Consider the following 23909-nt stretch of genomic DNA (forward strand, 5'->3'; position numbering starts at 1 on the left):
TAGGAGACCTGATAGTGAGGCGAACAGACAGGAGATTCTGTGGCCACGGTAGAGATGCCTGGGTGGTGCGTTGTTTCCTGGGTGTCATGGTCAAGGATGTCTCTGAGCAGCTGCAGAAAGTTCTAGCGTAACACTTCGGCTTTATGGAGAAAGGGATGTGGAAGAGGTGGCTGGTTCAGGAGTCTGATAACACTGGGAAGAAACATCATTTTATGTACATACAATCAGTCTATGTATATAAGACCAGTTAGCCCATCAAGTCTGCTCCACATATAAACTAATCTTATGTATTTCCAGCCATGCTCAACAGTTACATGCACATTGTGTTTTATGGGATTGCTTTTACATTTACTTTGTTTTTGTTTTTTATTGTGCTTTTTATGCTGCATCTGCTCTGGATTAACAATCATTTTGTTCTCCTTTTCACTGGTGTACTGAAAAATGGCAATAATCAACTTATCTTAGATCTTGAAGCTGTTCTGGAGAATGGTTGTCTGGGCTTTCAAACTGCTGTACCTTCTAAAAGGTAGACAAGGGAAAAGGGAATGGCTGGGGGGCAGGACTCCTTGATGATACTGTTAGCCATCCTGATACAATGCACCATGAAGATGGGCTGGATGAAAGAGCATGACGAGCCTGTGATGGACGAGACAGTTTTTACCACCTTCTGCAGGTTTCATCAGTGCAGAGCAGAGCAGCTACCGAACCAGCCTGAGCTACAACCCGTCAGGATACGTTCTATAGCACACCTGGAGAAGTTTGAGGGAATGTTTGTGGACTTGGTGGTCGTCACAGAATGCTAAATGATGTTTAAGCAACATCAACTTCCTGGACAGTTCAAGTTCAAATTCGGCTAAATGTTACATTCCTCTAGGTCCAAGGTGCAAATCAGATTAGCTATAGTCACACACAGCACAAACAGTCACAAAATAATGCAGGTTGAGCACCCCTTATCATAATGTTTGGGGCCAGAAATGTTTCAGATTTTGGAATATATAATGAGATAGCTTGGGATCGTCATCATTCCTGATTCTGAATTTATGTGCTACCGGTGAGCAGTCTTTGACTTACACTTGTTCATCACACACGTACTTAACAGTAAAAATTATTACATTCCATTAATATAATGTGTGCAAGGTAACACAAGCAGCATCAGGAGAAAACCTGAAACAGCTGCTGAACAACAAACAACAATGGCTTTCAGTCTCCAACTATGATTCTGTGTTTTGATTAAAAGCTTACAATATACTGTATTTGTATTTTACCTTTTTGGATTTACATAAGGTATAAAAGCAGCATTGTAGACTTTTTCTGGTGGTAGATTTTCATCTACAACAATCTCAACAAACAGTGAATTTTGTTGCTGTTTCATGATCAGTAGATGTTTTAACATTTAATTCTGTGTCTTTTCTTAAATTTCTGCAACCAGCCTGCTGAATATTCATAATTAACAGGAAGGATGTGGAAACCATAGAAAGGGTGCAGAGGAGATTTACGAGGTTGTTGCCTGGATTGGGGAGCATGCCTTATGAGAATAGGTTGAGTGAACTTGGCCTTTTCTCCTTGGAGAGATGGAGGATGAGAGGTGACTTGATAAAGGTGTATAAGATAATGCGAGGCATTGATCGTGTGGATAGTCAGAGACTTTTTCCCAGGGCTGAAATGGCTAGTACGAGAGGGCATGGTTTTAAGGTGCTTGGAAGCAGGTACAGAGGAGGTGTCAGGGGAAAGTATTTTTCACAGAGTGGTGAGTGTGTGGAATGGGCTGCTGGCAACGGTGGTGGAGGCAGATACGATAGGGTCTTTTAAGAGACTTTTGGATTGGTACATGGAGCTTAGAAAAATAGAGGGCTATAAGTAAGCCTAGTAATTTCTAAGGTGGGGACATGTTTGGCACAACTTTGTGGTGCCGAACACTGTAGGTTTTCTATGTTTCTATTAACGCCAATTTTCAGTTCGCCATGAATCATGATCAGTATACCATTAAGTGGCATATGCTCACTCTGCTGACAAGTCTATTCTTTCAATACACAATTGAGATCTTCATATTTTGCTTTACACAGTGTTTTTCTATTTTTCATTATGTATGTGAGGTCACTTCTCAGAACAGGTGGTGGTGTGCAGAGACCCGTGCATTACCTGGGAACTTTCCCAGCACCTTGTAGAATTTTCATTCATGGCATCACATCAGGATCAAAATAATTTCAGATTGCAGAGATTTTCAGATTTTGGAATTTCCGACAAGGGGTACTCAACTTGTATTTGTGTTCGTCCCTGAGTGGCATGGCTTGCAGATTAACAGGTTGACATAAAGTGCAAGATTTATGTTTATATCTTACTGGCAGACTATTATAATAAAACAAGCAGTCATATAAAGATGTGAAACAGCTGCAATAAAAGATAAAGGTGTCCAGTGAAGGACGAGAGTGTGTCTGGGTTAGGCAGACGGGGAGGGGTGTTCAGACAGGGTGTACATGATGTGTGCTGGGATCTTATGCTGCCCTACCTTCCGCCTGGCGGCAGGAGGACAAAGACATGCTGTGCTGGAAGAAGATATTTTTCTTTTCTCTTCTTGTGATCTCCTGTCCATGTGCTGAAACATGTGGGCACTAATGGGTTGGAAATGCATGTCTACAGACAGTTAACTACCTCAACAACAGCAAACAGCACTTCCTACTCCCTCCTTTTTGTGACAAAAGCAGAGTTAGTTCTCCACAAGGTACAGTGAATGGAGAATAGTTGAAAAGAGAGGTCCATCCCAATCTCCTCTGGCAATGAGGGCTCCTGTTGTCATGGAGAGAATTCCTAGTGACCTTGTCCCACCCAATGCCCTTGTATGTAGAGTGACCCTCCAAGAACTTTTTCCACTGTACCTCAGAACTGTGGCAATATTAATCTAATTTATCATTTAGAGCAGTGGGGTGGAGGAAGGTTCAATAATCTCCATCACTCTAAACCCTTCCCATCCACGCACCAGTACAAATGTTTAAGATCTGTAACTTTAAGTGTGGCACAATAGCGTAGTGGTTAACAGAATTGTTCTGCAGTGCAAGCTGTGAAGATCGGGGTTGCCTGCAATGAGTTGGTCCATTGCTTTGGCAGCTTGTTCCAAATAGTCAGCATCCTATTGCTCGCAGCGTTGCAATATTATTTAGCACAGAACTTGGCAGAAGTCAGCTACATCTGTGGAAGAAAGCCGTTAGGAGAATCTTCCTTTCTCTCTACTTATACCCTTGTTGTTTCTCTGAATTATCGATTATTTCCAGAAACTAGAGTGAAAGAGATACTGAGACCAACATTGCTTTGGCTTAAAGCTCATTCAGCATTTTAATGGGATGCCTTCTTCGTAGACTGTGCTTTTCCCAGAGAATATTACACAAGCCTAATGCCCCTCATCAATTCTCAACTGTACTTCATTCAAATGGCTGTCATTACTGAGAATGTGTCTCTCCTCTTAATGTTCAAAATATTGACAACTTATTCTAAGAAAATGTCTTCAATTTGCATTAAGTGACTGTTTAATTTGACAATTACATTTTTGAAAATGGCACAAGGTAGCAATTATATCTTGAAAGTTCTACTTCACTGCATTTCCCACAATAAACTTCCCTTGAATTAGCAGGAAATTCTCTCATTTTCCAACTCTCATTCTTCAAGATTCCGTTGGACACGAGGCCTCAGACATGTTCCCACACAAACAGCTGTACATGTACGTGGTCTCACACATAGACTGGCCACCTCTAGCACCAGAGCCAAGAGCAGCACCACCTTCAACAGCTTGTTCTCCAAATCACATCTCTTCCTGACTTGGAAGTATATCGTAAACACAAGAGATGCTGGAAAGCCAGAGTAACACACACTAGATGCTGAGGGAACACAGCAGGTCAGGCAACATCTATGGAGAGGAAACATATCACTCGTTCTTCATCATCACTGGATCAAAATCCTGAAAGTGCCTCTCTAAAGTCATCATGTGAATATCTTCACACAGAGACCCCAGCAGGTTAACACTAACCCTTCAAGGGTATTCAGGGATGGTCTGTAAATCCAGGTCCTGTCACATGCAATAGACACAGGCAGACACACACACACTTATTTTAATTATCCCTTTGTTTTCTTCAGCTGTGAGCTGCTTATAATTGCTGATTTGAATTTCCCTCTAGTGTACTCTAAACCTAACACTTTCCCAAATGAATTAAACCAAATTTGTACAGGTGTACAGCAGATTGTATTCTGTCTGTTGCATCGCTGCCTTGTATGGAGGCTGCAATGCACAGGATCGCGAGAGGCTGCAGAGGGTTGTAGACTCAGCCCAATCCATCATGGACACTAGCCTCGCTGCCATCTTCAAAACCCAGTGCCTCAAGAGGGTGACATCCATCATTCAGGACCCTCACCATCCAGGACATGCCCTCTTCCTGGATTTCCTCCCTGATGGTAGTAACAGGAACCTGAAGACACACACTCAATGCTTTAAGAAGAGCTTCTTTCCCTCCATCATCAGATTTCTGAATGGTCCACGAATATTATCTCATTATTTGTCTTTTGCACTATTTATTTTTGAAACTTACAGTAATTTTTACATCTTTTCACTGTACTACTACCACAAAACAACAAGTTTCACAATATCTGTCAGTGATGGAGGTTAAGAAACTCCTTCACCCGGAGATTTGCAGATTGATGACGTCTAGCAGCCACCTCCCCCTCCACCCTCCGTCCTAATATAGGGTTTCAGCCCGGACGGTCAACAATCCCTTCCCCCTCACAGTTGCTGCTGTTCCTCACTGTGTTCCTCCAGTGGATTTTTTGCTGCACTGGATTACATCATCTCCTGTGATAGTTACAGATGGACCGAGGAAGGGTGATGGGCTGCTGGAGGGTGATATATGGGACACGAAAGCTGATTTTGATTCCATTTTGTCATCCATTAGTACAAGATAGTGCAAGGACAGCAGGAATTGAACTCTTCACAGAATCAGAACAGGTTAAATATCATTGGCATATGTTGTGAAATTTGTTGTTTTGCAGGAACGGTACATTGCAATAAAACTATAAATTGCAATAAGTATATATCAAAAAACTATATGTAAAAATATAATTAAATAATTAGTGCAAAAAATGAGGGAAAACACTGAGTGTCCATAGTTTCATTGTCCATTCAGAAACCTGATGGCAGAGGACAAGAAGCAGAAATGTTGAATGTGTGCCTTCAGGCTTCTGTACCACCTCCTTGATGGTAACAATGAGAAGAGGGAATGCCCTGGATGATGATGTATGCCACCTTTTTGAGGCATCACCTTTTGAAGATGTCCTCAGTGCTGGGAAGGTTAGGGCCATGTTGGAATTGGCTGAATTTACAACTTTCTGCAGGTTTTTTCAATTCTGTGCCTTTCCATACCAGACAGTGATGCAACCAGTTAGAATGCTCTCCACGGTACATCTGTAGAAATTTGTAAGTTATCTTTGATGACATACCAATTCTCCTCAAACTCCTAATGAAATATAGCCACTGCTGTGCCTTCTTTGTAATTGTATCAATTGGTCCTGTTGGTTCCAGGACAGATCCTCTGAGATGCTGACACCCAGGAACTTGAAACTACTCACCCTTTCCACTCGATGAGGACTGGTGTGTGTTCTCTCGACTTCCCCTTCTTGAAGTCCATAATCTTGGTCTTACTGACGATGAGTGCAGGGTTGTTGATATTTTCCCAGACGCAAGAGTTCAGCGGTCAAACATCAAACTCATTTCCTTTCTGAAAAGACTTTCCTAGGGAACTAACCTCACTTCAACTCTGAACTGATTCCGTAACTTACAGACTCACTTTCAAAGACTACAGGATTCACGTTCTCAGTATTATTGTATGTTCAAAGTACATTTATTACCAATGTATACTATAAACAACTTTGAGATTCATCTCCTTACAAAATAAAGAACAATAGAACTCATTTAAAAATACCATCAAACACACAATGTGGAGAAAAAAAATCAAATAGTGCAAACAACAAAAGCAATCTAACTCTAAAGTGAGTCCAAAGCCATGAAACCAGTCCTCACTACAGCCGATCCAGTAGCCCAGCAGCTGCAGGACACGACCTCAGTTTAGAGTAGAGTTAAACCTCACAGAGCAGTAAGCTGAACTGGCCATCCCTTGTCTCCAGCCTCAACACCCTGACTTGCCAATCTGACCCGGCACTTAAATTGTCCAAACCTTGAGTCAGTCCTGTCTCTCAGACCCAGGTCCTGCCGTTTTGCTCCACTCTCAGCCTGTACCCAACCTTACCAATTTGACTGGCGCCGAAATTGATCAAACCTCGGGTCTTTCCTGGGAGCCCCGCCTCGACTCTGCCTCTCCTCCATGTGGCTCAGTTCTGCCGTATCAAGTCACCGCCAAGTCCGCACCAGCAATGGGCAAACATTGGGCCAGGGCCCCACCACCTTGATCTGGCCCATCCTACACATGTTCTACACATTCCAGACTTCAGTTCACACCGCTAAAATGTCAGGTTGTACAGGTGGTCAAGAACTCAACTCCGACAGGGAAACTGCAGATTGCAGTGATCCTCAACCAGAAAAAGTGTGATTTATAAAGCTGTTAGTAGTTTTGTTTCCTACAGGCGAGTAGTGACTGGGCTTCACCAGCACCATCTTATACTAATATTAATAATAACCACTATTAGTTAAACTGAAAATATTAGCAATACATACAAGATGCTGGAGGAACTCAGCATTTAGTCCTGATGAAGGGTCTCCGCCCAAAACGTCAACTCTTTACTCTTTTCCATAGCTGCTGTCTGGCCTGCTGAGTTCTGCCTGCATTTTGTGTGTACTACTATGATTTCCAGCAGATTTTCTCTTGTTTGCGATAATATTATTCTTTTTCTCTTTGATATTTGGATGGTTTGTTGTTGGCTTGTTATCTGTCCTGTTGGGTGTGTCTTTCATTGACTCTATTGTGTATTTTGGATTTACTGTGTATACCTGCAAGAAAACAAATCTCAGGTTTGTATACGATGACATGCACATACTTTGATAATAAACTTTTTTTGATTGACTCTTCCAAACAGTAGCGCTTTCCAAGCTAGTAACAATGAGATAGTCAAGGATTCTACTGAAAATAGGTAGAGTCTCTCTGGTTCCCTCAAAGCCCAGCACTGTCAAGTCAGGTCGAGTTTGTTGTCATGAGCTACAGGTACAATGAAAATCTTACTTGCAGTAGTGCCACAGCACATAGGTACAGACAACACATAGAATACAAATCACACATAAATAATGCCAGACAGTTAAGAGAGGAAAAAAAGATTACAAGACAAAAAAAGTGATGAGTCCATGGTAGAGCAAGACATAGGGTAGGGTTAATGTCCTGAAGGTCAGTTCAAGATACTGAGAAGGTAATGGAATATCACTGGACACCGTGCTTTAACACGTGGTGCAGATGTAGTCAGGATTATTCTGGCAACACAAGGACTCATTGACTACTTGCAAAATAAATCCTCCCAAGGGATGGAGTTCATCGGAGAGCTAAAAAATTAACAGCCACTGCCACATATGAAGTCATTGAATGTGAGGTGAACCAGAGGTGAGGAAGGACTTCTGCTAATATAGGGAGGAATAATTTGAAGGGAGGAGGGTGTGAGGGGTAATGTTAAAGGTAGCTTTTTTTTAAACTGAGAGGTACATGGAACTCCAGGCCTGGGGTGGATTCAGCACAATCAAACAGTATTTCAATAAGATTGAAATAGTGCAGAGAAAATTTACAAGGATATCGCTGGAATTTGAGGATCTGAATTAAAGAGAAAGGTTAAATAGGATAAGACTTTATCCCCTGGAGTGAAGGAGAATGAGTGAAGATTTGATAGAGGTATACAAAATTTTGAGGGGTATAAATAGGGTAAATACAAGCAGGCTTTATCCACTGAGGTTGGGAGAGACTAGAACTAGAGGTCATAGGATAAGGGTGAAAGGTGAAATATTTAAGGGAAACATGAGGGGAAACTTTTTCATTCAGAGAGTGTAAGAGTGTGGGATGAGCTGCCAGCAGAAATGGTGGATATGGGTTCAATTGTAACATTTAAGAGAAGTTTGGAAAGGTACATGGATGGGAGGGGTACGGAGGGCAATGGTCCAAGTGGAACTAAGCAGAATAACAGATTGGCATGGATTAGATGGGCCAAAGGGCATGTCTCTATGCTGCCGTGTGCTACTACTCTAAATGGCTCCTCTGGCATTTAGTCCTTCCACCTCAAGCTAAGATTCAGCTCTCCCACAACTGTCATGATATAGTGGGATGAAACGTTCAATGGCCACTTTATTAGGTAAACCTCCTCATTAGTACAAATCAGCCAATCATGTGGCAGTAATTCAATGCATAAAAGCAGTTTAAGAGGTCAAGAGGTTCAGTTGTTGTTCAGACCAAACATTGGAATGGGGAAGAAGGATGATCTAAGTGACTCTGACCATGGAATGATTGTTGGTGCCAGATGGGGTGGTTTGAGTATCTCAGAAACTGATGATCTCCGGGGATTTTCACTCACAACAGTCTCTAGAGCTTATGGAGAATTGCACAAAAACAAAAGCATCCAGTGAGTGGTGGTTCTGAGCAAAAAAAACACCTTGTTGATCAGAGATGCCGGAAGAGAAGGGCCAGACTGGTTCAAGCTGACAGGACAGAGGCAGTAACTCAGATGACCACGCACTACTATAGCGGTGCGCAGAAGTGCATCTCTGAATGCACAGCACATCAAACATTGAGGGGGTGGGCTAGCAGCTGAAAATCACAAGGATACAGGCTGTGGTCACTTTATTAGTTCATGAAGAGTTCATTGCCTAGTGCTGTTACAATACTTCTTAGTAACCTGTAGATAACAAATTAGTCAGGATTAAGAATCATTACAATATACAAGTTGTTGAGTAAACACAGCAAGCTGAGTGGAGAGCTGTGACGGAATGGTTGCTGCTCAGACTCCTGTGGTCTCTCGAATTGATGGCCAGAATATCGGGAACAGTGCTTGGGTCTGCAGCAAGACAAACACTTTTGCTCACAGGCAGTTGTCAGCTTCAACGCAGAGAATTCTCTTTAAATCTGAAGGTCGAGGGTTCTGATCTCAGCCAGAGACAAAAGAGCTGGTTGTCGGAGATGTTCAAAGAATCAAGGTTTATCATAAAGGATGCCTGACACCTTAACCATTCCCTTCACAAATTCCTATAAAACTCTTGCAAATTTCTGGGACAAATTGGTGGAGCCAATTTTGATTAGTTGCAACACTGACTGGTATGCAAGATTATGGACATCCTGAGCTGCCTAAATTAGACTATATGCTAATAAGGGTCAAGCAATAGCAAAGTGTACAGTAAAACATTCAGATTTATCTATCATGTGTACATCAAAACATACAGTTCTGCGTTAACAACTGAAACAACCCAAGGATGTGCTTTGGGCAGCCCACAAGTGTTGCCATGTATTCCGGCACCAACACACCGTGCCCACAACGTTCAGCAGAATAACACAGGACAACAAGCACTAAAGCAAGAGCAAGAACAGAGCACACACACATCCCTCCAACCCCAAACCAGGCTGCCTCCAGCAGGCTTCTATACTTGGTAGACATTGGGCTTTGACTTCCCCGGGGGACCGACAGTGCACACAACGAACACTCTGGCCGTCAGGCCACAAATTCTGACCAACCTTCAACCTCTTATCTTTGGTATCGATCTAGGACTCACAATTACAGCAAATGAGGACCCAAACTCCAGGCTCACTAATGAAGGGGTCCAAAACTCTAGACCTTGAACTCTGGTGTCGCCAACTCAGGTACCTAGAAGGTCACCAGCCCACGCAGAACTCCGATCCCAGCACCCACCAAAAACTCACTGACCTAGTGTTACATGTACAGGGAAAGTGCAGTACAGGTAGGAAACAAAGTGCAAGATCATAACAAGGTGGACGATGAGGTCATCTCATCATACTCATCATTCGGTAGTCGTATAACAGTGGGGTAGGAGCTGTTCTTGAGCTGGCTGATTTACCGAGGCAGCAGGAAGTGTAGACATGGAATGGAGGTTGGTTCCTGTGATGTGCTGAGCTGTGTCCGCAACTCTCCGCAGTTTCTTGTGGTCATGGGCAGATCATTTGCCGTACCGAGCCACAATGCATCCAGATTGGAGGTTTTCTTTGGTGCATCGATTTTGGAAAACTGGTGACACTTCCCTTGGCTAGAAATTATAGACGGAGGGAAGGCATTCAGGAACAGGACGTATCTGGAGTGTAATGAATCTGTGAGATACAGTACAAAAGAGGGCTGTGGAGGTTCAAAGTAAATTTATTGTCAAAGTCCATATATAGACTGTCACCCTGAGATTTATTTTCTTGTGGCCATTCACAGTAGATTCAAAGAAACACAATAGAATCAATGAAAAACTACACACAAAGATGGACAAACGGCCAATATGCAAAAGATGAAAACTTGTGCAAACACTAAAAGTGAAGCAAAATAGTAATGATAGATAGATAGATACTGAGAAAATGTATCGTAGAGTCCTTGAAAGTGAGTCCATATGCTGTGGAATCAGTTCTTTTTTTTGAGGCAAGTGAACTTATCCACTCTGGTTCAGGAGCTTGATAGTTGGAGGGTAATAACTGTTCCTAAACCTGGTGGTGTGGGACCTAAGGCTCCTGTACCTCCTGCCCAATGTCAGCAGTGAGAAGAGAGAACGGCCTGGATGGTGGGTATCCTTGATGATGGATGCTGCTTTCTTGTGGCAGTGCTGGATGGTAGGGAGGGCTTTCCTGTGATGGACTGAACCAATACTCCCTACTTTTTGTAGGCTTTTGCATTCAAGGGATAAAATTCCAGCCAAGACTTTCAAGCGGTATGGGGATAGCGTGGGTTTATGGCATTGTGACGAGGTGAGGGGAAAATCAGCTGGGATACTGCAGCAACATCAAAAGGGCAGAAAGGCCTACTTCTACTTTAACCTTCTGAGACAGTCGCCCAATAAAATCAGCAAGTGTACAAGTGAAGCCTAACAGGAACAGGCACCAGTGCACATAAAAGAACAGCTTTGTCTCAAAAGAAAGCATGTATTTACATTAAAAGCACAGTATCAAAACCATTTCACATTAATTCTACACACATCAGCATCAAGACAGAAATAGAACACCACTCCTTGTTGGGCTTTTTGCCCATAACCTTATGTCATGTCACAGTGGTAATCTCTTTTCTTTGCAGCTTATTGATTCATATTTATCGCATCTGAAGAGTTCACTAATCCTTGGGTCTGTCCTACACAAGTTCCCAGATCAATTAGATCTGAGCACTAGGTTTCATGTGCTGTTATCATTCACTGAGAACCCATCCAATTCTATTTTCATGCATCAGACCCTGGCTACAAGGCTATCAAAAGGAAGCATTTTTTTTAAAAAGCCAGTGTTATAATGAGACCTTCATTATTTTGTCAGACCTCTTTTCCTGGCTTCTTCTATCAGTGACAAGCAATGCTCCAGTTTGTACCAGCAGCCAGTATTACAGTGAAGATGATCCCTCAGCTCGTCGTGTAAGGATGTTTCCTGGAATTAAAAGTCTCAGCAATTCCAACAGCAACAATGGGCTCACTCTCAAGGACTCTTCCTTTCATGGTCTCATTTTTATAGCTAATTTATTTATTACTATTATTATTGCCTTTTGTATTTGGACAGCTTGTTATTTTTTGCAGATTGGTTGTTTGTCCATCCTGTTGGGTATGGACTTTCACTGATTCTATTGCATTACTGTGCATGCCCACAAGAAAAAGATTCTCAGGCCTGTACATGGTGACATATAACGTATTTTGACAAATTTGCTTTTCCTTTGCTTCTTATCATGCCAGGGAGCAGGATATTTGATACATCACAGTGTGGGAGCTTCAGGACTAGTGATACCTCAAACCCACTTTGCACATAATGCACGCTTGAAAGGAAATCTTCAAAGTCGCTGGTCCACTTTAATGCAAATAAGCTGCTCATTAATGCAAATATCTAATCAGCCAATCATGAGGCAGCAACTCAATGCATAAAAGCATGCAGACATGGTCAAGAGGTTCAGTTGATGTTCTGAGAAAGTGACTGACTGTGGAATGAATGTTGCTGCCAAGTTTGAGTATCTCAGAAACTGATGATCTCCTTAGCATACAACATAGTCTCCAGAGTTTACAGAGAATGGTGTGAAAAACAAAAAAAAGTTCAGCGAAAGGCCGTTCTGAGGGTGAAAACACCTCATTAATGAGAGAGGTCAGAGGAGAATGGCCAGACTGGTTTGAGCTGACAGGAAGGTGATAATAACTCAAATAACCGTGTTTTACAACAGTGGTGTGCAGAAGAGTGCACAGCGTATCAAACCTTGAAGTGGGTGGGCTACAACGGCAGAAGACCACGAACATACACTTAGCGGCCACTTTATTATGTATAAGAGATACCAAATAAAGTGGCCACTGAGGGAATATTTAATGAATCTTTGAAATTGCAACAAAGAATGCACTCACCTGCATTTTGATTGGTTCCTAAGGGTAGAAGGAGACTTCATTTACTTTGTCATCTCTGCAACATCAAAACAAATCTGGAAAGTTTCGGCGGTAATAAACTGGCGGGATGGTAGTGTAGTGGCTAGAGCAAGCGCGTTACAGCATTAGGTATCACTGATCAGAGTTCAAATCCTACTGCTGTCCAGTAAGAGTTTGTACATTCACTCCATGACTGATTGGGCTTCCTCCAGGTGTTCCACTTCTGTCCCACATTTCAAAGTCCTACGGTTCAGATTCGTGAATTGTGGATGTGCTATGTTGACTCTGAACGTGTGGTGACAGTTGAGGGCTGCCCCCAGCACAGACCATTGGTTGTTGATGCAAAATTAACACATTTTACTGAATGTTGTAATGCTTTGATGTACACGTGACAAATAAAGCTAATATTTAAATCTGTTCAAGTGACACCATTGAATTTCATGGGCTTGTTCCCAATGAATGTTTTAAGTCCAAGTTCAATGTCATCTGACTGCACATACATACAACCAAATGAAACATTTCCTTCCGCACAATGGTAGACCAACAGTACATATTAACTCATTTGCGGTAATAGTTTGTTTTATGTGCAGTGTCTGATATAAAATATCATTCAAAATGCATGTGAAGTGTGCTGCACAGGTAAACAGCAAATAGCTCACGGTCCTAGTGATGAGACCTCGGTGGCAGTGGGGTATTTCATTAATCTCACACACTGGGGGAAGAAGCTGTTACCCTGTCTGGAAGTCCTAGTCCTGATGCTCCTGTACCTCCTTCCTGATGGTAGTGGGCCAGAGAGATCGTGGGATGGGTGGTGGGGATCCTCAACAATGCTTCAGACCCTTCAAATGTAGCATCTCAGCTCTGCTGTCTAGTTGACCCCAATTTAATGTTAAAGCAACCTGGAAAGTCTTGCATTAGAGTGTATGCTAGAGCAAGGCTTCACCGGCTCCCTCCCTCATTGGAACGTCACTATCATTCCAATGAACATAGAATATTACAGCCCACTACAGATCCTTCGGCCCATGTTGAGCCGACATTTTAACCTAATCCAAGATCAATCCCTCCTACATAGCCCTCTATTTTTCCATCATCCATGTGCCTATCTAAAGTTTCTTAAATGTCTCTAATGTATTTGCATCTACCACCATCCCCTCACAGCACATTCCACAACTATAGAACATAGATCAGTACAACACAGTAACAGGCCCTTCACCCCAGAATGGTGTGGCAAACCAATTAAATTTAGTAAATAAATGGCTTAATAAACTAAGCAACGCACACAAAATGCTGGAAGACCTCAGCAGCCAGGCACCATCTATGGAAAAGAAAAGAGTGCAGTGGATGTTTCGGGCCGAGACCCTTCATCAAGACTGAAAAAGAAAGATGAGGAGTTGGAGCAAGAAAGACAGGGGAGGGGAAGAAAGGACAAATCACAAGGTGAAGCTGGGGGGGCGGTGAAGTAAAGAGCTGGGAAGTTGATTGGTGATACAGGGCTGGAGAAGGGGGAATCTGATAGGAGAGGACAGAAGGCCATGGAAGAAAGAAAAGGGGGAGGAGCTCCAGAGGGAGGGAAGGTGAGAGGGTGGTAAGGAGATAAGGTGAGAGGAAAATGGGAATGGTGAAGGTGCGGGGGGGGGGGGCATTACCAGAAGTTTGAGAAATCGATGTTCATGACACCAGGTTGGAGGCTACCCAGGCGGAACACAAGGTGCTGCTCCTCAAACCCGAGTGCGGCCTCATCATGACAGTGGAGGAGGCCGTGGATGGATATATCAGAATGGGAATGGGAAGTGGAAATAAAATGAGTGGCCACTGGGAGATCCCACTTGTTCTGGTAGGTGCTCTGTGAAGCGGTCTCCCAATCTGCATCGGGACTCATTGATGTACAAGAGGCCACACAAGAACACTGGATGCAGTAGATGACCTCTACAGACTCCGCCAAGCACTTGCTCTCTGTCTGCAGACAAAGCCAGCTGAGTTCCTACAGCGTTTCGTGTGTGTTGTTTAGATTTCCAGAGTCTGCAGATTCTCTCTTAATTGTGGCTAGCTAAACTAATCTCTTCTGCCTCCACGTCGTCCATATCCTTCCATCTTCCTCACATTCATGTACATATCCAAAAGTCACTTAAAAGTCCTAATGTACTTAGCTCTCAGAACATCGCCATGGTCCACCAGTGCCATCTTGTAAGGATTCTGGACTAAACTTGGATCAATGAACGATGCTGGACAGTTGTGACAGGGGTTGAATACTATCACCTCTTAATCAAACTACATAGGTGACAACAGGACTTCACTTCCAAATGAGCTCAATGGCTTCTATTCTCCATTTGACCATCAAATGGAGAACTCCAGGACATTAATTTTGTTGTTTTTAAGCCATTCCTGTGTAGCTTTGGTATTATGCTTGGAGTGATTGTCTTGCTGGAAAACAAATCTTCTCTCAAGTCGCAGTTCTCTTGCAGACTGCATCAGTTTTCCCTCCAGGATTTCCCTGTATTTTGCTGCATTCATTTTACCCTCTACCTTCACAGGTCTTCCAGGGCCTGCCGCAGTGAAGCATCCCCACAGCGTGATGCAGCCACCACCATGCCTCACGATAGGAATGGTGTGGTTTTGATGATGCCAAACACAACGTTTAGTCTGATGGCCAAAAAGCTCAATTTTGGTTTCATTGGAGCATAGAATCTTCTTCCAGCTGACTTCGGAATTTTCCACATGCCTTCTGGCAAACTCTAGCCAAGATTTCATGTGAGTGCTTTTCAACAGTGTCTTCCTCTTTGCCACTCTCCCATAAAGCTGTGACTGGTGAAGCTCCCGGGCAGCAGTTCTTCCTTGCACAGTCCCTCCCATCTCAGCCGCTGAAGCTTGTAACTCCTCCAGAGTTGTCATAGGCCTCTTGGTGGCCTCCCTCACTACTCCCTTTCTTGAAGATAACCTGCTCTATGCAGATTTACAAGTGTGCTATGTTCTTTCCACTTCTGAATGATTGACTTAACTGTACTCCAAGGGACATTCAGTGACTTGACAGTTTCTTGTATCCATCTCCTGACGTGTTGTTCAACAACCTTTCACAGAGTTGCTTGGAGTGTTCTTTTGTCTCCATGGTGTAGCTTTTGCCAGGATGCTGACTCACCAGCAGTTGGACCTTCCAGATATAGGATTTTTACTACAATCCATTGAAACACCTTGACTGCACACAGGAGATCTCCAATTAACTAATGATGTGACTTCTAACGCCAACTGGCTGCACCAGTGATAATTTATTAAAAAAGGGTTAATTCTTATGCAATCGATTATTTTGTGTTTTATATTTGTAATTAATTTAGATCACTTTGTATAGCGATCTGGTTTCACTTTGACACAGAAAGACTTTTTCTGTTGATCAGAGTCAAAAAAGCCAAATTAAATCCACTGTGATTCAGTGTTGTAAAACAATAAAACATGAAAACTTCAAATGGGGTGAATTCTTTTTATGGGCACTGTATATCCACTGTGGTGAAACATGTCAACTCCTGCCTGAGAAGAAGCTTGAATCTGCTCCAATTTGCCTACCAGAGCAACAGGTCCACAGCAGATGCCATCTCATCAGCTCTTCACTCAACCCCAGAACAACTGGACAGCAAAGATGCATACATCAGGATGCTCTTTATCAATTACAGCTCAGCATTCAATACCATCATCCCCTCAAAACTAATTAATAAGTTTCAAAACATTGGCCCCGGTATCTGCTTGTGCAATTGGATCCTCGGTGTCCTCACTCACAAACCCCAATATGTCTGGATTGGCACAACATCTCCTCCATGTTCTCCATCAGCACGGGTACTCCACAAGGCTGTGTGCTTGGCTGCCTGCTCTGCTCCTCTTATATCTAAGACTGTGTGGCTAAGCACATCTCCGATGCCATAATCAAGTGTGCTGACGACACCACTGAATCAAAGGTGGTGATGAATCAGCATACAGGAGGGAGAATGAAAATCTGGCTGAATGATGTCATAACAAAATCTCTTTCTCAATGTCAACAAGACCAAGGAGCTGATTATTGACCTCAGGAGGAGGAAACCAGAGGTCTATGAGACAATCCTCTTCAGGGGAATCAGAAGTGGAGAGGGTCAACAACTTTAAATTCCTTGATGTTATTTCAGATAACCTGTTCTGGGCCCAGCATGCAAGAAGATTCGGCATGCCTTTTAAAAGTTTGACAAAGTTCTATAGATGTGTGATGGAGAGTATATATTGACTGGCTGCATCACAGACTGGTATGGAAACACAAATGCCCTTGAATGGAAAATCCTACAAAAAATAGTGTATATGGATAAAGCCCTCCCCATCACTGAGCACATCTACACCAAACGTTGTCCCAGGAAAGCAGCATCCATCACCCGGTCATGCTCTCTTCAGGAAGAAGGTACAGGAGCCCTCAGGACTCACACCACCAGGTTCAGGAACAGTTATTGCCCCTCAAGCATTAGGCTCTTGAACCAGAGGGGATAACTTCACTCAACTTCACTTACCCCATTATTGAAATGTTCCCACAACCTATGGACTCACTTCATGGACTCGTCATCTCACGTTCTCGATATTTATTGCTTATTATTATTTCTTTCTTTTTGTACTTGCACTATTTGTTTTTGCACACTGGTTGAATGCAGCTGGTGGGTCTTTCATTGATTCTATTATGGATTTATTGAGTATGCCCACAAGAAAATGAATCTCAGGGTTGTATATGGTAACGTGTACTTTGATAATGAATTTACTTTGAACTAATGTATCTGCTTACCCTAGACAGCACACTGGCCACTCTGAGTAAAATAACTTGCCACTCACATTTCCTTTGAAATTATGCCCTCTCATTTTAAAGTCATGCCATCTGGTATTAGACATTTCAACCCTGGGAAAAAATATATTGTCTGCCTACTCTGTGTATGACTCTCAATCTCACAAACCTTTGTCACGTCTCCTCTCAGCTTCCGCCACGCTGGAGAAAGCAATCCAACTTCGTCCAACTTCTTGTTACAGCACGTACCCACTAACCTAGTCAGCATCCTGGTCAGCCTCTCCTGAACCCTCTCCAAAATAAAAATGAAAATTTTTTAAGAGTCCTGCCAATATTCCCTCTAATATTTTTAACACAGCTGAGCAGGATTTTTTTTATGAAACAATGCCTGAAAAATCATGATATAAAAGAAAATTCCAGCTGTGCAGCAACAACGCCGATGTGCATGGGGGCATTTGAAAAGATTGTAAGACACAGGAGCAGAATTAGGCTGTTTGCCACATCGTCTCTACTCCGCCATTCCATCATGGCCAGTCCATTTCCCTCTCAACCCCATTCTCCTGCTGTCCCCCCGTAAACTTTCATGCCCTGACTAAGCAGGAACCTATTAACCTCGGCCATAAATACACCCAGTGACTTAGCTCCAGTGCCGCCTGTGGCAACGAATTCCACAGATTCACTGCCCTCTGGCTGAAGAAATTCCTCCTCGTCTCTACTGTAAATGGACATCCCTCAGTTCTGAGGCTGTTCCCTCTGGTTCCAGACTCTCCCACTGTAGGAAACATCATCTCCACATCCACTCTATCGAGGCCTTTCGCCATTCAATAGGTTTCAACGAGATCCCCCCTCTTTCTTCTAAATTCCAGCAAGTAAAGTCTTGCTGAAAGTAAATTATGCAGCTTGGAGGGAACGATTTAATCGCTATCAGACAGTTAAAAACAGAAGATCTGATCATCATTATGCTGCTGTTTGTGGCAGCTTGCTGTGCACAACTTTCCTGCCAATTTGTGGCAGTGACCACATTTTCACCGTTCTTTCAGTTACCACGGGACATTGTGAGATCAAAAGATATTTCCTGCTCAATTATCCAATGATCAACGTCACAAGGAGCAGCTAATTGGCTCATTATCTCAAAGCCATTACTTGGAGCTTGCTGTGTGGAGATTCCCCACATTGCAACAGCCTTGCCTCCACCCACACATCCATCTTCCCTCTCAATGGGTGAGCAATCTTCATGCTAAAACAAGGCCTGTCTTTCATAAACAGGTTCACAATTTCTTTTCATTTGAGCTGTGAGATGTTGGTTACCTGATGAACTAGATTAGATATTAAACACCTTTGTGTGTGTTTTTTTAAATTTGTTGAGACTTCATGCTTGTTGGGGAATAAAAAGAGAGCTAGGCTTTTAATTAACAGTGTCTCAGGAAAGCCTCATTTCCAGACACTGGAATATTTGCAGATACAGGTCTCTGGATCGGTAGAAGGTGGCTGTGTACTAGGTTAGACAGAGACACGGGAAGCTGCAGATGCTGGAATGGGGAGCAACACACAGCCTGCCGGAGGAACTTAGCAGGTCGAGCAGAATCTGTGAGGCGAAAGGAATTGAGAAAACTTGCATCAGGGCCCAACATGTCGACAGTCTCCTACATCCCCACAGATTAAACTTGTGTTTCTCCAGTAAATACTGTTTTTGTTGCTGTCACGTTATACAGAATTCTATTAGCATCCTGCAATTTCTTCCTTCCTCCACTCCACAATCTCACCCTTTTTACTTCTCCTCGCCTACCCATCACCTCCCTCTGGTGTCCCTCCCCCCTCCCTTTCTCCTATCAGCTTCCTTTTTCCTCAGCCCTTTAACCCCTCCACCCACCACCTCCCAGCTTTTCACTTTATCCCCCTTCCCCCCACCTTACTCCTCTCCTCGTTTCACCTATCAGCCCCCAGCTTGTACTCCTCCCACTCTCCCCCACCATCTTATTCTAGCTTCCTTTCCAGCCCTGGTGAAGGGTCTCGGCTTGACTGTTTATTCATTTGCGTAGATGCTGCTTGACCTGCTGAGTTCCTCCAGCATTTTGTGTGTGTTGGTCTGAGTTCCCAGTACTGGAGGACAGGCGTTGAGTTGAGTCCCTCAGCATTCTGTCTGTGTGTCTGTGAGCATGTGAGTGTGTGCCTGTGTGCATGTGCATCTGCGCGTGTGTGTGTCTCTGTGTGTGTGATGTGCATGTTGTGTCTGTGTGTGTGTGTGACTGTCTGTCTGTGTGCATGTGTGTGAGTGTGTGCGTGTACCTGTTTGTGTGTGAGTATATGCATCTGTGTGTGCATCATGCAACTCTCTCAGATACAGTTAAGCTTCCCAGTGGCAGTTCTGCTGAGATTTGACAACCCCGGTTTCATTTTAAGGTTAAATACTATGGAGAATTGTTGTTCATATTACATTCAACACTCCTTCATCCAGGAGACTGGAGGTTCCAAGGATAAGCAGGTTGCTGCAAGTGTCAATCTATAATCAGGAGACAATATGCAAAGATATTTCCCTCCACTCTCCCACCAAACTGTTAAGAAAGTGGAAAGTCAGATGCCAAAAAAAGAAGAGGAAATGCCAAATGAACCCGAGTGTTAAAACACAGGTGTCGATGTGTCAATTCCAAGTTTGCAAGTTGGTGAAAAATAAGATCACGAGATTGTGAACACCAAGCAACGATCCTGTGAATATTCGTGTTAACGGTGCTGGCTTCATTAACAGTGACTGAAAACCTCTCATCAATGTGATATTTATATAATGCACTTACATAATAAATCCAGGGCAACATGCATAAAAAATGCTAGAGGATCTCAGCAGGTCAGGCAGCACCGATGGAGAAGAATAAACGGTTGATGTTTCGGGCCAGGAACCTTCATCAGGTCCCTTCACAAGTCCTGATGTAGGGTCTTGGCCTCAAACTTCAACAGTTTATTCCTCTCAATAGATGCTATCTGACCCACTCAGCTCTTCCAGCATTTTGTCTGTGCCACCTATCAGACTCCTCTTTTCTTTACTTCTTCCACCTATCTCCTCCCAGCTTCTTACCTCCTCCACACACCCACCTTACCCCTCACCGATCCACCTCCCTATCCACCCATCTACCTTGCCCCTCACCGATCCCTCTATCCCTCACAGATTCTTACCTCATCCCACCTCCCTATCCACCCACCTTACCCCTCACCGATCCACCTCCCTATCCACCCATCTACCTTGCCCCTCACCGATCCCTCTATCCCTCACAGATTCTTACCTCATCCCACCTCCCTATCCACCCACCTTACCCCTCACCGATCCACCTCCCTATCCACCCACCTACCTTGCCCCTCACCGATCCCTCTATCCCTCACAGATTCTTACCTCATCCCACCTCCCTATCCACCCACCTTACCCCTCACCGATCCACCTCCCTATCCACCCATCTACCTTGCCCCTCACCTATCTACCTATCCCTCACAGATTCTTACCTCATCCCACCTCCCTATCCACCCACCTTACCCCTCACCGATCCACCTCCCTATCCACCCACCTTACCCCTCACCGATCCACCTCCCTATCCACCCATCTACCTTGCCCCTCACCTATCCACCTATCCCTCACAGATTCTTACCTCATCCCACCTCCCTATCCACCCACCTTACCCCTCACCGATCCACCTCCCTATCCACCCATCTACCTTGCCCCTCACCTATCCACCTATCCCTCACAGATTCTTACCTCATCCCACCTCCCTATCCACCCACCTTACCCCTCACCGATCCACCTCCCTATCCACCCACCTTACCCCTCACCGATCCACCTCCCTATCCACCCACCTTACCCCTCACCGATCCACCTCCCTATCCACCCATCTACCTTGCCCCTCACCTATCCACCTATCCCTCACAGATTCTTACCTCATCCCACCTCCCTATCCACCCACCTTACCCCTCACCGATCCACCTCCCTATCCACCCACCTTACCCCTCACCGATCCACCTCCCTATCCACCCACCTTACCCCTCACCGATCCACCTCCCTATCCACCCATCTACCTTGCCCCTCACCTATCCACCTATCCCTCACAGATTCTTACCTCATCCCACCTCCCTATCCACCCACCTTGCCCCTCACCGATCTACCTCCCTATCCACCCATCTACCTTGCCCCTCACCGATCCCTCTATCCCTCACAGATTCTTACCTCATCCCACCTCCCTATCCACCCACCTTACCCCTCACCGATCCACCTCCCTATCCACCCATCTACCTTGCCCCTCACCTATCCACCTATCCCTCACAGATTCTTACCTCATCCCACCTCCCTATCCACCCACCTTACCCCTCACCGATCCACCTCCCTATCCACCCACCTTACCCCTCACCGATCCACCTCCCTATCCACCCACCTTACCCCTCACCGATCCACCTCCCTATCCACCCACCTTACCCCTCACCTGCTCTCACCGATCCACCTGCCAGCTTGAATCCCTCTCCTTCTCCCACCTTCAAGTCCTGAACTGTTGACCCTTTATTCCCCTCCATAGGTGCTGCCTGACCTGCTGAGTTCCTCCACCTTGTTGTGTGTTGTTTTGGGTTTCCAGCATCTGCAGAATCTCTTGTTTATGTTAACTTCAGTGCTGCCCAATAACACAGGAGTGATATGAACAAAGAGGAGATATTGGGACGGGTGACATTCTAGCCTTGCCAATCTCCCCATAAGGACTCATGTCAATGGGAAGCTTTCATTCACAAACTCGGGTCATTTTGGTGTGGATGTCACATCAGAATGAATCTGCTTCTCCTACCCTTCCAGGAAGATTCTAACAACCTGCTGCTTAAGGTTTTCTTCAGTAACACACACAAAATGTTGGAGGAACTCAGCCCCTATGGGGGGAATGAGCAGTCTGACTGAGACCCTTCATCAGGACTGGAAAGGAAGGGGACAGAAACCCGACTAAGAAGGTGGGAAGAGTGGAAGGTGAAGCAGACAAATTGGCAGGAAGGACACGTGTTGGTGGTAGCGACTCTGGGTGAGCACATGGTCATATAGCCACAGAGGGCACGCAGAGAGAGGGGGTCTCACTGAACAGTTAAAGACAAGATTTAAACTTCCTCCGGGTAGGCATACCTCAAAGAGATTTTGCAATGGAGCTGCGGATCATAAACACAAGAGATTATGCAGATGCTGGAAATCCAGAGCAACACATACAAAATGCCAGAGAAACTCAGCAGTTCAGGAAGCAGATATGAATGGGAATAAACAGTCAATGTTTTGAGTCAAACCCTTTCACTGGGACTGGAAGGAAAGGGAGAAGGTGAAGTAAGGTGGTGAGGGAAGGGTGGTAAGCTGGCAGCTTCTTGCTTCTTGCTTGTTTTGCGGAATACCATGGAAATCCACGCCTTCCTAACCCTGGAAACAGTTCCTCCCCAGCCTTTATTGACATTCTTATTGATAGGAGATAGGGGATGGGCAGCAGGGATGGACAGGCTGACAGAAGGAACATGGCAAATGCAGACACTGCAAGATAAATTCAAATGCGGAGATTAGAGAACCCAGTAAACCTCTCGTTAACTTCCACCAAGGAGAATAATCACTGCCTCTCTGCCAAGTCTCATTCTGAGAACTGTTCATCATTTTCACTCACTGCAAACCAAGAGATGTGTCAAGTTGACAGAGCTGCCAAGGCCGGAGATAGTGTCATCAATACATTGATCTGTTTACGTTGTGGTTTCCCTCTCAATATTGTTTAATCAATATGGCAGTCTTCCACCATGTTGATTCAGATGTAAACACTTTTAAGAGTGGCTGTTGTGACAACAATACCCGAGGGGACAGAAGTTAAGCGCATAGAGGGCTGGACACCCTCAGTAGCGGGCAAGGGAAATAGGGTGGTGGATACACACAGAGTCCCTCTCCAAAAGAATTCCCTAGTTCCACTGCCTCCACTCCCTGAAAAGGAGAAGTCTTCCGTAACACCTATTAGCTCAGAAGAATCCCTCGAAACGAATTAGGAATTCCAACATTCAAAGCATTATTTCAATTCAACTTCCCATTCCAACGTGTCAGTCCATGGCCTTCTCTCCTCTCATGATGAAACCAAACTCAGTTTGGATTAGCACCACCTCATATTCTGTCTGGGTAGCCCCCAACCTGATGGAACGCACATCGACTTCTCCAACTTCCGCTAATTCCTTGTGTTGGCCTTCATTGTATTGGCAGATTGAGTTCAAGAGCCACAAGCTAACATTACAGCTCCACCAAACCCTGGTTAGACCACACCTGGAATACTGTGTTCAGTTTTGGTCACTTCATTATAGTAAGAATGTGATGCTTTTAGAGGGTGCAGAGGAGATTTATCAGGATGCTGCCTGGATTGAAGAGCAGGTCTTATGAGGAAGGGTTAAGCAAGCTAGAGCTTTTCTCTTTGGAGTGAAGGGAAATGAGAGGTGACTTGATAGAGATGGACAAGATGATAAGAGGCACAGATTGAGTAAATAGCCACAGACTTTTTCCCAGAGTGGAAATGACTGATACAAGGGGGCATAATTTTAAGGTGATTGGAGGAAACTATAGAGGGATGTCAAAGCTAAGTTCTTTTACAC

General features: G+C 44.2%; 1 protein-coding gene across 3 annotated transcripts in view; it reads right to left on the reverse strand.

Moving 5' to 3' along the window:
- syt1a (synaptotagmin Ia) overlaps nucleotides 1–23909 on the reverse strand; it is a 750347-nt gene that overhangs the window by 696782 nt on the left and 29656 nt on the right. The gene's annotated exons all lie outside the window — the stretch shown is intronic.

Source organism: Hypanus sabinus, chromosome 8 (genome assembly GCF_030144855.1).
Source record: "Hypanus sabinus isolate sHypSab1 chromosome 8, sHypSab1.hap1, whole genome shotgun sequence".
NCBI classification, from domain to species: domain Eukaryota; kingdom Metazoa; phylum Chordata; class Chondrichthyes; order Myliobatiformes; family Dasyatidae; genus Hypanus; species Hypanus sabinus.